Source organism: Mus caroli, chromosome 10 (assembly GCF_900094665.2).
Source record: "Mus caroli chromosome 10, CAROLI_EIJ_v1.1, whole genome shotgun sequence".
NCBI classification, from domain to species: Eukaryota; Metazoa; Chordata; class Mammalia; order Rodentia; family Muridae; genus Mus; species Mus caroli.
In genome coordinates this window covers 48548572-48562352 of record NC_034579.1, presented here as the reverse complement: position 1 = coordinate 48562352, position 13781 = coordinate 48548572, and positions in this window count along the sequence as shown.

The following is a 13781-nucleotide window of genomic DNA, read 5'->3' as shown; positions in this document are numbered from 1 at the left end:
CTCTCTGCCTCTGCCTCTGCCTCTGCCTCTCTGCCTCTGCCTCCCAAGTGCTGGGATTAAAGGCGAGTGCCACCACACCCAGCTGAAAAACCTCTCTGAATTGAGTATCTTATAGATCATCAATCTCCCTTGGGATCCTGTCCACTGACTTCCTGGTCAGTGACTACCCACAGGTTGGTAAGGTGCTAACATTTAAGGTGAGGGACATAAAATCTCTATTGGAGGCTGTAACTGACTGGGAGAGTTACAGAACAATTCTCACAGAAGACAAGAAATAAGCTATGACAATAAATTTGAAGGTGCTAAACTAAGTAGAGTGATGGAGATTTAAGAAAGAATGGGTCAAGTTTATTGACTTGGAAACATTTCTCCCACAACCCAAGGCTTAACATTTTGTCAAGAATACCTAGGATTTGTTCCAAAATAATTGTTCTAAATGAACCTTGGGACAAAATTATGACAGAGATTCCTAAGCGGCCTTTGGATTTTAAGAAATGTGCTGGGAAGCTCCAGAAGGTGGGAACGCGTCTTTTTTTTTTTTTTTTAATTTTTAATAAAAATTATGTGTTTATTGTATATGAGTACACTGTAGCTGTCAAACAAACCAGAAGAGGGCATCAGATCCCATTACAGATGGTTGTGAGCTGGGAGCATGTGGTTTCTGGGAATTGAACTCAGGACCTCTAGAAGAACAGTCCGTGCTCTTAATGACTGAGCCATCTCTCCAACCCCCGGGAACGCGTCTTTTAAGTGATATTCCATTAACTGTGTTTCCTAGGATAGTCCTTCCCTGTAGGGGATAAGAAATGCACTAGCATTTTCTAAAAGGTCAGAAGAAAGTGTATCCACAGAATACATCTCCATAGAGCCTATGGAAAAAATTTAAAAATATGATTTTAGAGTTCAGGTAGCTAGACTTAAACATCAAAGGCCAGGTGGGCATACTCAGTACAACAGACAAGATGGCCACAAAGTAACCAGAACTCTGGAGTTCTAGGGGTTTGGGGGTTACAACTAATAGACCTTTGTATTCCTATGTGTGGGGGAGGCAGGCATGGAAGCTTTAAACATTATAATTTAACTATGTCAACAACAACAACAACACCCCCCCCAAAGAAAAGAAAGAAAGAAATCAAACAAGTAAATATAGGGACTAGACAAGGCTTGGCAACCATAATTGGAAAGTGAGTTTCCAGGTCACCACCCAGACCCAGAGCACAGTGGTTGAATAGGAAGCCTTCTCTAGTACACATATGTACACTAACACTCCAGCTCTTCTGCTAAAGAAATATGTTTACCCTGACCTTGTAAAAGTTCAGGATCTGAGCTGACACTAACAATAGGGGATCACAACACCCTCTTGGTTTCATTAATAAAATGCAGGATTAAACAGTTTTTCTTGTTACTAAGACTACGGGGTCCAATAACCTCAAGGGTGCCAAAGGCAGCCAGTACAGGAGAGATAGCTCAGAATTATTGTCAACTTACCCAACTTCTTCAGGGAACCACTCTCTGCTTAAAGAACAGTCGTGTTCCAGAAGCTCACTAGAGACTGAACACCTTGCCATGAGACCTCAAGAACCTGAAAGTGGAGAGGCCCACTCGGAGCTGTATATTATCAAATCATCTAAGTTTTAAGTTCATACAACCACTGTGCACCATATGAGGAAAATTACATAGATAGGATCAAGCTTAACTAATTCCATGGTGCACAAGTTGATGAACTAGTGCCCAGATTCCCTTGCCACCAACCTAGGTTGGGCTATTCCACACTTCATGTTTCCTGTGCCCAAGTGACAGAAGAAAAAAATTACAATTCTGTTTGTAAAATGAAGTAACATTAAGAACAGACAGGGCAGTGCATGCCTGTAATGTCAACACTTAGGAGGGGGACACAGGAAGTTCAAAGGTTGCTGTAAGCTATACAGTGAGTTAAAGGCCAGTTTGAGACCATGTATTATACATATATATATATATATGTGTGTGTGTGTATAAACATGTATATATTTATGATACATTTTATATGATATATGTTTACATATGGTAGATATTTATATATGATAGATATTTTATATATGATATAAATTTTATATATGGAAGTGGCTTAATATGATGGCTTATGACATCTGGAGTGTGACACAGGACACCAGGTTTATAGAGAAGGAATGATGAAAGCTATATATATGCTGCATTAAATGGTACTGAACTGAGTAGACTCACTAGGACAATGTGACAAGAAAGATTATAATGCTGAGTGTAAAGAGACATATGGACAAAGAGTCAAATATGCACATCTTAGTGTCTTACACTCTTGTCTGTGGGAGAGCATTCATTAGCAAGGAGGCTGGTAAGTGGTACCCTGTCTGGTTCTGTGTCCGCTGGTCTCTGTTCTAGGCACTCCAGGGTAATAAATCCATAAGCACAGTGATCTTTCTGGCAGGTAGGGAGGCCATGCATAGTCTCAATAGTATTGATTCCTCTCACTGAGCTTGCATAGCTACTACTTCTATGGAAGTGCTGTCATGCCAGCAGCAAAGCCCATAGCTAGCATTGGATAGAGTACCAACTCTTCAAAGACACAGCAAGGCACTTAGTGATAAATTGTTTCCATCAGGTCTCTCTCACGCACATCCTCCTGAGAACGAGGGAAGGAGTCAGCCCTACTGGAAGTGCCTTTGATTTTGAATATGCGTTTGGCTGACTTCCCCATCAATGTCACTTCTAGGATTATTATTTGATGACTCACAGTGTGATTTATTTATTTATAGACCCTGCATCCTAGAATGCAGGAAAGTGAACATAGAATCCACTGTTTCTAACATATACCTCGTTATTCAAAAGAAGTCCCTTAGCTAGAACGCTAGAATGGATTATCAAAGGCTTGGTTCACATAAGGAAAAGGTTCTTCTGGGTTGGGACCTGATGTTCTTGGTATGGCATATGCTTGGAAATAATGGTGGATATATGGTCCAAAACATTAGAACTGGGTCTGGAAACCAAGATGAAGTAGGAATGGTGGTTAACACACCATCCCCTTCATTCACTTGCATAATCTATGCATTTTGCTTCCATCTACCTTTATGCTCTGTTAGATTAAAGGCTTGCTAATTGTTGGGAAGAGGAAGACACTCACTGATGCAAGGTGTCACAGAGTAGCTCCCCAGGACTCTCTGTATGGCTACCCTACTCACTTGAGAGCTTCAAGACAAAGGTCTAACAGACAAAGGCACTTTTAAAATACTGGTGTGTTAGTTGATTCTGATTGCCATGAACATCTACAGTTGTTGCTAAATGATAGAAGCAAAACCAAATACTTCTAGATCTCAAAGTATTCATGTGATGTCCTGCTGTCCTTCTTCTGACCATTCCTCTGTCCCGATGAAAGACCTGGAAAATAAATTCAGTATCATCAGGGTGTGTTTGACGCGAGCCTTTAATCCCAGCGCTCAAGAGTCAGAGACAAGTGGATCTCTGTGACTTTGAGGTCAGTATGGGTTCTTCAAGAAGATAACTTACATCAGCTGAAGTAAGTACTCATCAAAGATGAGGAAGTTCTAAAATAGATTGTGAACGTCTGGACTTGATAAATACCAGTAGTAGAGTTTGAGATAGTTCCATAAGGGTCACCTGTGAGCCTGTGTATCTGAGGCTTTCCACAGAGATTTCTGGCCCAGCTGGGTGTGAGGGTTCAAGCAAAGGGGTGAGAGTGTGAGCATGAAGGGGGAGTTGTCTCCATTGTCTCTGTCATCTCTGTTGCCCCCACTGCTACAGCTAGCTCTCCCTCTGTCTCCACTGTTGCCATCTCACTTACTCCATGTAGCCTGCGCTGAGTCAGACCGGGCTGGGCCAATGAGAGGCCGACTATCTAGTGAGGAGTGAGGAGGGGTAGGTGCGGGGGTTGGGGGGGTGGGGGGAGCTTCAGAGATCAGACCTCTTCCCAAGTGGCAGTGTTACAGCTCTTACGACGGAACCTCTCAGATGACAGAGTAGTTCTTACACACCTTTATTCCTCCTGGATAGGATTCTTTATTATCATTATTATCATTATTATTATATTTTCTTCATTTACATTTCAAATGCTATCCCCTTTCCTAGTTTCTTCTTCAAAAGTCCCCTATATCCTCCCCCCACTGCTCCCCAACCCACCCACTCCCACTTCCTGGCCCTGGCATTCCCCTATACCTGGGCATATAATCTTCGCAAGACCAAGGGCCTCTCCTCCCATTGATGGCTGACTAGCCCATCCTATGTTACATATGCAGCTAAAGACACGAGTTCTGGGGGTACTGGTTAATTCATGTTGTTGTTCCTCCTATAGGTTTGCAGAATGCTTCAGCTCCTTGGACACTTAATCTAGCTCCTTCATTGGGGGCCCTGTGCTCCATCCAATAGATGACTGTGAGCATCCACTTCTGTTTTTGCCAGGCACTGGCATAGCCTCACAAGGGACAGCTATATCAAGGTTATGTCAGCAAAATCTTGTTGGCATATGCAATAGTGTCTGGATTTGGTGGTTGTTTATGGGTTGGATCCCTGGGTGGGGCAGTCTCTGGATGGTCCGGTTTTGGGATGGGTCAGGGTCTAACAGCAGGTACTTCTCATTGGCTTGGTCTGAGAGCTTGGAGATACCTTATCCGCATGTGGGAGGGCTTGGTGCTACTCCTAAGTTACTGATGGCCACAGACCTCTCTGCAGGGGGTGGGGGGGGCGAGGAGGGGGTGTGGTGGGGGAGGTTGTGGGAGACTGTAGCTATGTGGCAGGAGTCAGGAGTCCAAGGAGCATATGTAGCTTACAGTTCCTTGCAAGCAACCTGCTGGGTCACCAGAGTTTTAAGCCTGAGCTTGACCAGGGACCTGGCTGCCTACCACAGCCCACCACGCCACAGTCACCTGCTTACTACACGGACTGTCTTGAGTCCCTTTGAAATTTGCAAATGGCTGTAGCATTAAAGTTTTGAGAGGGGATGGATTTTTATGGAGGATAAAATGGAGCTGAAAAGCCGGGGCGTGGTGGCACACGCCTTTAATCCCAGCGCGTGGGAGGCAGAGGCAGGCGGATTTCTGAGTTTGAGGCCAGCCTGGTCTACAGAGTGAGTTCTAGGACAGCCAGGGCTACACAGAGAAACCGTGTCTTGAAAAACCAGAAGAAAAACAAAATGGAGCTGAAAAGTCCAAGGGATAGATTGTGGAAAGTATCTTTAGTGTCCTATCTTTATGATGCCATATGCAGGTGATGGGCAATTAAAAAGCATGCAACAGCCCTTGCTCTCTCGAGGACTGCATGTCTTTACTCTTTCCACTGCACAGAATTTCACTACACTGTGTTGAATGCCATATGCTAGAGCAGAGGTTCCCAGCCTTCTGAATGCAACACCTTATTACAGCTTCTAGTGTTGTGGTGACCCCCCCAAACATAAAATTATGTGATAACACATACTGAAAGTGTGGATTTCTGTCTATATGCAAGTGAAGGCAGGCACAAGCTAAGGTGAGAGTCTGTTATTGGGCAGTGGAAAAGGAAAGTGGGTTGAGAATTTTAAGAGTACAGAGAGTACAGAGGAACAGAGAAGAGAGGAAGGAGAGGAAGAGATAAGATGGGACTTATAGGAGAGGAAGAGGAGCCACAACCACACAGTCCTGGGAGCCATAAGTATTGGGGATTTCTTAGATAGATGATTTAATAATAAGTAGGGTGTGTTTGCCCCATCTAGGGATGTAGCTTATGTTTATATCAATTGAGTTTTGAGTTCAATGTGCTGACGCTTTGTAGGTTAAGAATTTACTAACATAAATCTGACTGATAAATCACAAGCCTCTAGAGTTGATTTTACCAGGTTACAATCCACAGCAAGAGAACTGTGAGATAGGCATTCACTGCATAGGGCTAGCCATGAAGGCGAAAAGACCACTGGGGCCAGAGAGTAGCTGGCGCTAGCGTGGGATGGTGTCTTTCCAGGCCACGCAACAGGAGAGAACTAGGAGAGGAATATTTTCTTCACCTTTCTCTTCCTTCAAACGTTATGCCCAAAGATTCTCATTTACTAACCACAGCCTCAGGCCAGAAATGATTGTTTCATTCTGGAGTGGAGACTCCAGAAGCAGTCACTAAATGCTACTACTGGCTGATACAGAAGTGTGCCATTTCTAGTCTCTAGAGCATACTCTCACAAGAAACAGTAGTATCTTTGCCTGAGAAAGATGATGACCAATTTTATTCATGTGTTAAAATAGACCTAACATGAAATATGGGTTTTAGCCATTTTTAGTTCATTCACTATTACCATTTGTCTCTAAAACTTTGCCTCTCCCTGACTCCCTTTAAATCCCACTCCATACTTTCCCTCTGCCCACTGTAGTTCTATCGGTCTCTATGAGTACAGCCATTCAAGGCAACTTATACTGGTAGAATCACACTCTATTTGTATCATTTGGACTAGCTTAATTCTCTTAGCGTGTTGTTGGTATCCATCCCCAGAGCCTGAAACAGCCTCTTACACACTGATTCAAACCCCATTGTGTCTACCACATTCTGTTTAGCCATTCACCTGTGCCTGGACATTTGCTGTGACAAAGAAAGAAAGTATAGCTGCAATAACACTATACTGGTTTACAGACATCTTTGAGTCTTTGCTGAAATTTTTCCACACATACATACATACCTTAGGAGGGGTTTTGCCATTGTATGATATTGTATGTCAGAGTCTATTTTTATTTTTGAGGAACCACTATAATTTTTCAGCACATCATCATTTTATTTTAACCAGTAATGCACAAGTGTACTAATTTCCCCATATAATACTCAATACTTTCCATTTTCTTGACATTTGGTTCGGTTTTAACAATAGTCATCCCAATGGGAATGAAGTGGCATCTCACTTTATTCTAATTTCTCTGGTGGTTAGAGATATTAAGCATCTATCTATCATTGCACTTTCTTCTTGGTAATTTCTATACATTTGGGGAAAATGGCATTTCAAGCTTTTGCCTATTTTTAAAATTAGGCTTTGTTTCTGGGTTTTAGGAATTCTTTATATGTTCTTGATATCAACCCATTGTCATGTATATGACCTGCAAATATATCCTTTCATTGGAAGGGTCTCCATTTCACTCTTGAGTGTCCCTTAGTGACAACCAATTTGCCAATTTTTCAGCTCGTCTGAGTTTTCATCTAGAATTGTGATGTTCTTCTGACTGTCTGCCTCTGTTTCTGCCTCTTTCTCCCCCACTCTACCTCTCTTCCCCCCCCTCTCCCCTCTGCCTCCCTCCCTACCTCTCTACTCCCTATCACCTGTCTCTTTGTCTCTGTTGGACTGGTCCTCCCTCCCTCCTCGTCCCCTACTCTCTTCCTCCCTCTTCTTTCCTTCCCCCTGCCTGTCTCTCAAGACCTCTCTGATAAGGTCTTGTTCTGTTATCCTGGTTTTCCTGAATCAGCATCCCCACTAGCTCCTGGCACGCAATGCTGCACAGACTTTGGAGCTCACATTTCAAACCTAATTTTGATTCTTCTGATTCTTAGTCAGATATGTTATCGATTGCATTCCTGGCTGTAATTTTGATTCTGAAGTGCTGTAGTCTGGCATTTATCTAGGTTTTCTGGGGCTGAAATAAACACAATTTTGTAAGCTTAGGGAAAAAAATATAAAAATGGTTACTTTCATAATCTCTCGTCAATTTTATAGCCATGTTACTTGTTCCTAGGACCCTTCTTGGTATAGTCATGTAGGCTATGTCTGCTTTATCATTAATTAGCTGTTGCAACGATGAATAAAAATTTCTTCATTCCCTGACCAGCAATCATTGGTGGGGAGGGCACCAGAGTCTCTCTGCATAGGCTCCCTTTGTAGACAGACCAGGCTGGCCTCAAAGTCACAGAGATCTACTTGCCTCTGCCTCCCAAGTGCTGGGATTTAAGATGTGCACCACTATGCCTATTTAAAAATCATTCTGACCCAGAAGATGCTCCAACATGTAAGAAGGACACATGCTCCACTATGTTCATAGCAGCCCTATTTATAATAGCCAGAAGCTGGAAACAACCCAGATGTCCCTCAATAGAGGAATGGATACAGAAAACGTGGTACATTTACACAATGGAATACTACTCAGTTATTAGAAACAGTGACTTCATGAAATTAGCAGGCAAATGGATAGATCTACAAAAATATCATCCTGAATGAGGGTAACTCAGTCAGGAAAGACCACACATGGTATGTACTCACTGATAAGTAGATATTAGGCAAAGATCGTGTAATACCCATAATATAACTCATGGACCACATGAAGCTCAAGAGGAAGGAAGACCAAAGAGTGGATGCTTCAGTCCTACTTAGAAGGGGGAACAAAATAATCATGGGTAGTAGAGGGTGGAAGGAATTTGGGAGGAAGAGAAGAGGGGAAGGGGAAAGAGAGGGGAAGAATCAGATATGGGAGGAGATGGAGGAGATGTACAGAGGTATGGAAATTGAACAGAGTTGTGTAGCAATGGGGAACTGGGAGTAGCAACCAGAAAGTCCTAGATACCAGGAAATCAAGATCCTTTCAAGACCCCATGGGCATGGCATAAAGAAATATGCCACAAAGGGGAGGGAAACCTGTTGAGACTATATCCAGAGGTTAGGTATGCCCACCCCCCAAGTTGAAGGATGGGGCCACCCACCCATCTCCAAAATGTTAACCCAGAATTGCTCCTGGGAGTGTTCCACAAACAGTGGATCAGATACTGATGGAAAGACCACCAAGAGACTGCCCCACCTGGGGATCTGTGGGGCATTGGGCTATGCACAGACAGTCTGGTCTGGAGTCAAGCTGAGGTCTGAACCACAGGACCCGGTGTTGATAATTCACCTACATAGGACAGAAGGAGTTCTCTCCTATCTCCTGGACTCAAGGTTCCGGTCGAAGTTACTGCCCCCTCAGCCCCCACAAGAGAAGCATGGTTAGTAGTCACATAGGCAATGTCCCAAGCTTCTGACCTTCAGGCTAAACTCCTCCCCAGTTACCTAGCAACAGAAAAGATAACAGCCTACCATAAGAAGAGCTGCTTGGCCCCTCTTCACTCTCTTGCTCTCTTGCTCTTACTCCCCTTACTCTCCTCTCGCTCTCCTCTCCTCTCTCCTCTCACTCTCTTCCTCTCTCTCCCTCTTACTCTCTAGCCTTTCTTCTCTCTCTTCCATCTTCTCTCCTCTTGGCCATGGCTGGTCTCTCTCTCTTTCCACCTTCTCTCCTTTCTCCCTGCCTTTCTATAATAAAGCTCTAAAACCATAGACTGGCTCTGTTCATCAAAGCCCGCTGCACATACTCTTGATTGTGTGGGAACCTCTCTCCCTCAGCCCTCTCTCCCATAATCCTCGGGCTATAGGGTGTCATTCTGGGGTCGGGGGCTGCCCTTTGTCCACCCCCAATCCCCATTGAGTGGGGTCAGTGGCTTAGATACCCATCCAGGGCTGAGTGGAAAGCATCCGACAGCACTCCTATGTCCACCTGCCCAGTGCACAGAAGGAACTTTGGCCAAACACTGGCTATCCTCCTTCCCCCTTCTTCCCGTACACCCCCTTTTTAGTTCCCACAGGGATCCATCCCATATGCAGACACCAAACCCACACTATTGCAGTTGCTAAGAAGTGTTTGCTGACAGGAGCCTGGTATAGCTGTCTCCTGAGAGGATCCTGTCAATACAGATGTGGATGCTCGTAGCCAACCATTGGTCCCCAGTGGAAGAGTTAAGGGAAGGACTGAAGGAGCTAAAGGGGCATTATCTGGCATCAATGGAAGGGGAGGGCCTTGGTCTTGTGAAGACTGGATACCCCAGTGTAGAGGAATGCTAGAGTGGTGAGGTAGGAGTGGGTAAGTGGGTAGGGGAGCACCCTCATAGAAGCAGGGTAAGGGGGATGGGATAGGGGGTTTGCAGAGGGGAAACTGGGAAAGGGGATACCATTTGAAGTGTAAATAAATAAAATATCCAATAAAAATCATTCTGAATATATGAGTCCATTTTAAATTATTCTGAATATATACATATATGATTGAAATGTTAGCATAAAAAAGAACTAGCCTAAGATAGCTGTAGTGAAATAATATCAGAAAAAGATTGTCTTATAAGTGACTTTCAACTATTGTTCAGCGAATGAGAAAAAACTGCCAGATGTAATGGCACATGCCCATAATGTTAGCACAGAGGAGGCAGATACAGAAGAGTCATGAGTTCGAGACCAGTGTGAACTAAATAACAAATTCCATGCATGCCTGGGCTGCATGGTGAGATCCTATTTCTGTAACATCCAGAAATTGAATTTTAATATTGTTATGCTTTATAATGTGGTATAATGCAGCGGGACAGAGCACCTCAGCAGGTCTGGCCAAGATATCCCCTGAAGATTTACACCATATGATAGTACAATAAAGTTTACTGGGAGAAGGGAAGGGGGACTGAAAAAAACCTGTAGAGGCAGAGAAGGGGGCAGGGACAGAGGAGAATAAAGAGAGAGAGCAAGAGAAGAAGAGAGGAAGAGGCTGCCTAGGAACGTGTGGGAATAGAGAGAGAAAGATGGAGAGAGTGAAGAAAGGGAAAAGGGAGAAGTGTGGTAATGAGGTCTTCTTATAGCCTGTCATACCTGTCAGGCACCTCAGCACCTGGAGGCAGGTGATGATGTAAGCTGTTGCTAGGTCACTGTTGCTAGGTTCCTGGGAGGAGCTTAGTGGAATTGCCTGTAAGTCAACACATATACTATATAATTTTAGCTCTCCTATTAGATGGTTTTAAAACTTGGGTAACTCTACATTTCTGATCTTCAGTGTATACAAAACTAAGAGATTAGGTTCAAAATTTCCTTCCAGCTCTAATAGATAATAATTCTTTTTATTTAATGTTTATTCCTCTATCTGCTTTCAGGGACTTCCTCTGTACCAGCCTGTACCTGTGCTGGACCAAGGTTCTGCATCAGTATGAACCTCGGGCTCTCGAGCATTATGTCATAGGCCTGATGCTTTCACATACTGCAGATGACTCCTCCTCAGAGAGAAATTCTAGAACGTATCAGACAATAACCTACCATTGTTTGCCTCTCATCACTACATAACACACTTGAGACAGTAAGTGTGTAGAGAAACAGTAATCTTTCTCATGGACAGTTTTGGAACCTTCAGTCTTAAGAACTGCAGACACATTCGCTGGTGGCTCTGGTGTGCCTGGCAGATGATGCTGGCAGCAAGCATATGGCAGAGCAAACTTGCTCTTGTCAGGGCCACAAGTAAATGCAGAGGCTGTGGTCAGACCAAAGAGCATCTTACACTCCTCACCACTTTTCCATTGTATTATTCTGGATCCAAGCCTTTAAAATATGGATATTGGGGGGATGTTTATCCAAACTATAATACCCACCTACATTGATACATTATTTCCACACAGAAGCATAGTTCTGGAGTCCTCTTGAAGGCTATTGCATTTATTTTTCTCTTCTGGATATGGTTATAGTTCCTCTTATAGTCAGTTTAACCTGACTGAAGATGTCCTACAGGCATCTCTAAGATTATCACGTCCCACGTTAAACATATCTATCCTTTCTCTTCCTTTTCTGAGGTGATGTCCTTGAGTGTTCATTTTATCCAGCCTGTGTGTACTGTTTGCCTTTTTCCAACCTTTCCTTTATCTTGTCACCAACATGTTTAAGGTGGCAATTCCTCATGTCTCATCCACCAGGAGCAATGGATGCCTCATCCATGTATGTGTCCATTTTCCTCAGTCGCAAGAATTCTGAACCAGAAACGCAAGTCCAATTATTTCATTTTACTTGCTGAAAGCTTTTCAGGGGCTCATCCGTACCATCAAGATAAGCTCCCACAGTCTCATTGTCAAGGCACATAAGTCTTCCCACCCACCAGTCATCTTGACACCTGCTCTAACACACTAGTATTCTGACTCCCCACCATTCCACCTTTGCTCTTAGCCACATTGCACCACCTGACGTTTCCTAAATAGCCTATGCTCTTTCGACCCCGTCTCTTGCGCCTTATCTCTTGTCAATCTTAGAGCTTGTTTTTCTTTCTTTTTCTCTCTGAAACATTCATCTTCCAGTAGTTCATTTAACTACCACCTTCTTGTATGTTGTGAAGCCTTCCCAGACACCCCAAGTCTAACTTAAGTGCACCACCACCCCTGGAGTTCCTTTGAAACGCCTTTATGATGTTGCATATTCTTTACCAGACTGTCCTCTCCACTATACTGTTGCCACCCTCAAGACAGATGCTCATCTTCAGCCTCAACACCAAGAACCCAATAACACTTAGTGATGACTTTTTAAACATCTCATGATAGAAGCTGGCACTGTACAAAGATTTGTCTAACTGGCACCCTCCTTTTCTCCAGTGTCGTACACACCTTCTTTATAAGTGAGCCTCTGTGTTATAGCCTACTTTACATCACTATGATTATGTAATAATAAACATAATCCTATTGAAATGGCCTATTTATTATTTATAGAGAAAATGTTAAATTCATAGAACACTGGATATCTTCCGAGCATAAAGTTTAGGGGCGGCTGGATTCTCTTGGCTTAAAGTAGTGATGGCAGACACTTGTGTGCCACAACCTCTAACTTCTAAGTCAGAGATGGAGGATGAGGGTACTGTCTCCTTTAGGAGGAATTATGGAAAAGGAGAAGCTGCAGGGACTCAGTTGATGCTACATATTGGTCTCTGTAGTTCCTGTCCTGTGCTCTTTCTACTCTATTTCAGGGACAGAACTCCCAAACACCTCTCCTGCCTGAGCAAGATGTGGATATACAAATCTAGTGAACTTTTTTTTTTTTTTTGAAATGAGAAGGACAAGAGAGTGCTAACATGATCAGGTTTTCTCTGTCCCAAAGGCAATTAAATAATATAACTTTACCTCAGGTCTAAAGGAAACTCAATTCCCCAACCTCCAAAAGGCCATTCTTTTATCTAGGAATGAGCTCAACCTGGACTATTGGAGGGTTTCTTGTGGTTAGATTAAAAACCAGCATTCCTTGGGAGCTTGTGAAGCTGGCTCCCCTCTGCCAAAGGAACCACTCCTCTTACCACTGGGAGAAGGGACCTGGGGCACCTCTCAGCATATCAGAGCTCATGCTGTCCTCCAGGTCCCCTCAGTGTCACATGAACCTGTTGGCACATTCCAAGTCCCTGCTAGCATTGCAACCCTTCTCTCTCCTCCCCTATCCCAAACTCCCAACAGCCCACAGGCTCCCCTCCCCAGCTACCAGTTCTCCATATAACCTTTGCTTTGTTTTTACTCTCTCAACACTCTATTCCTGCTTCTTTCACTATGTTCTCTCTATTCTTTATCCCCTGCTAGTCTTTCCTTTCTTGTAGATAGCCCTGGCCATGTTCAGTCTACTTCCTCTGCCTGCTCTGGACTCTTCAAGATATCTCTGACTGTTCTCTAATATCTAAAATGAAAACCTTCCCTTAACCACATCATGGAGCTGTTGTGCCCCCAGTTTATACAGTTTCTAATTCTCTTTATCTTATTTAATTAGTGCTTAAGGGAGCAGAAAATGCACATACATTCCTCATTGCCTCCCCCATGCAGAATTCTAGAACTAAATTCTATTTCTGGAAGGTCTACTACTGAAGTACTGAGTGCCTTGTATGGGGCAGAAGATGTTATCGTGTTTGAACTTTCCTTCTGGAATTTTAACAGATCTGGAAATGTTTTAGAATCCTAGTAAATCTGTATCTTGTTTAGTTTTTGTCACATTCAGATATTTTGTTAGTTCACCCCCCCCCATTCAATTTGCTAGCATATTC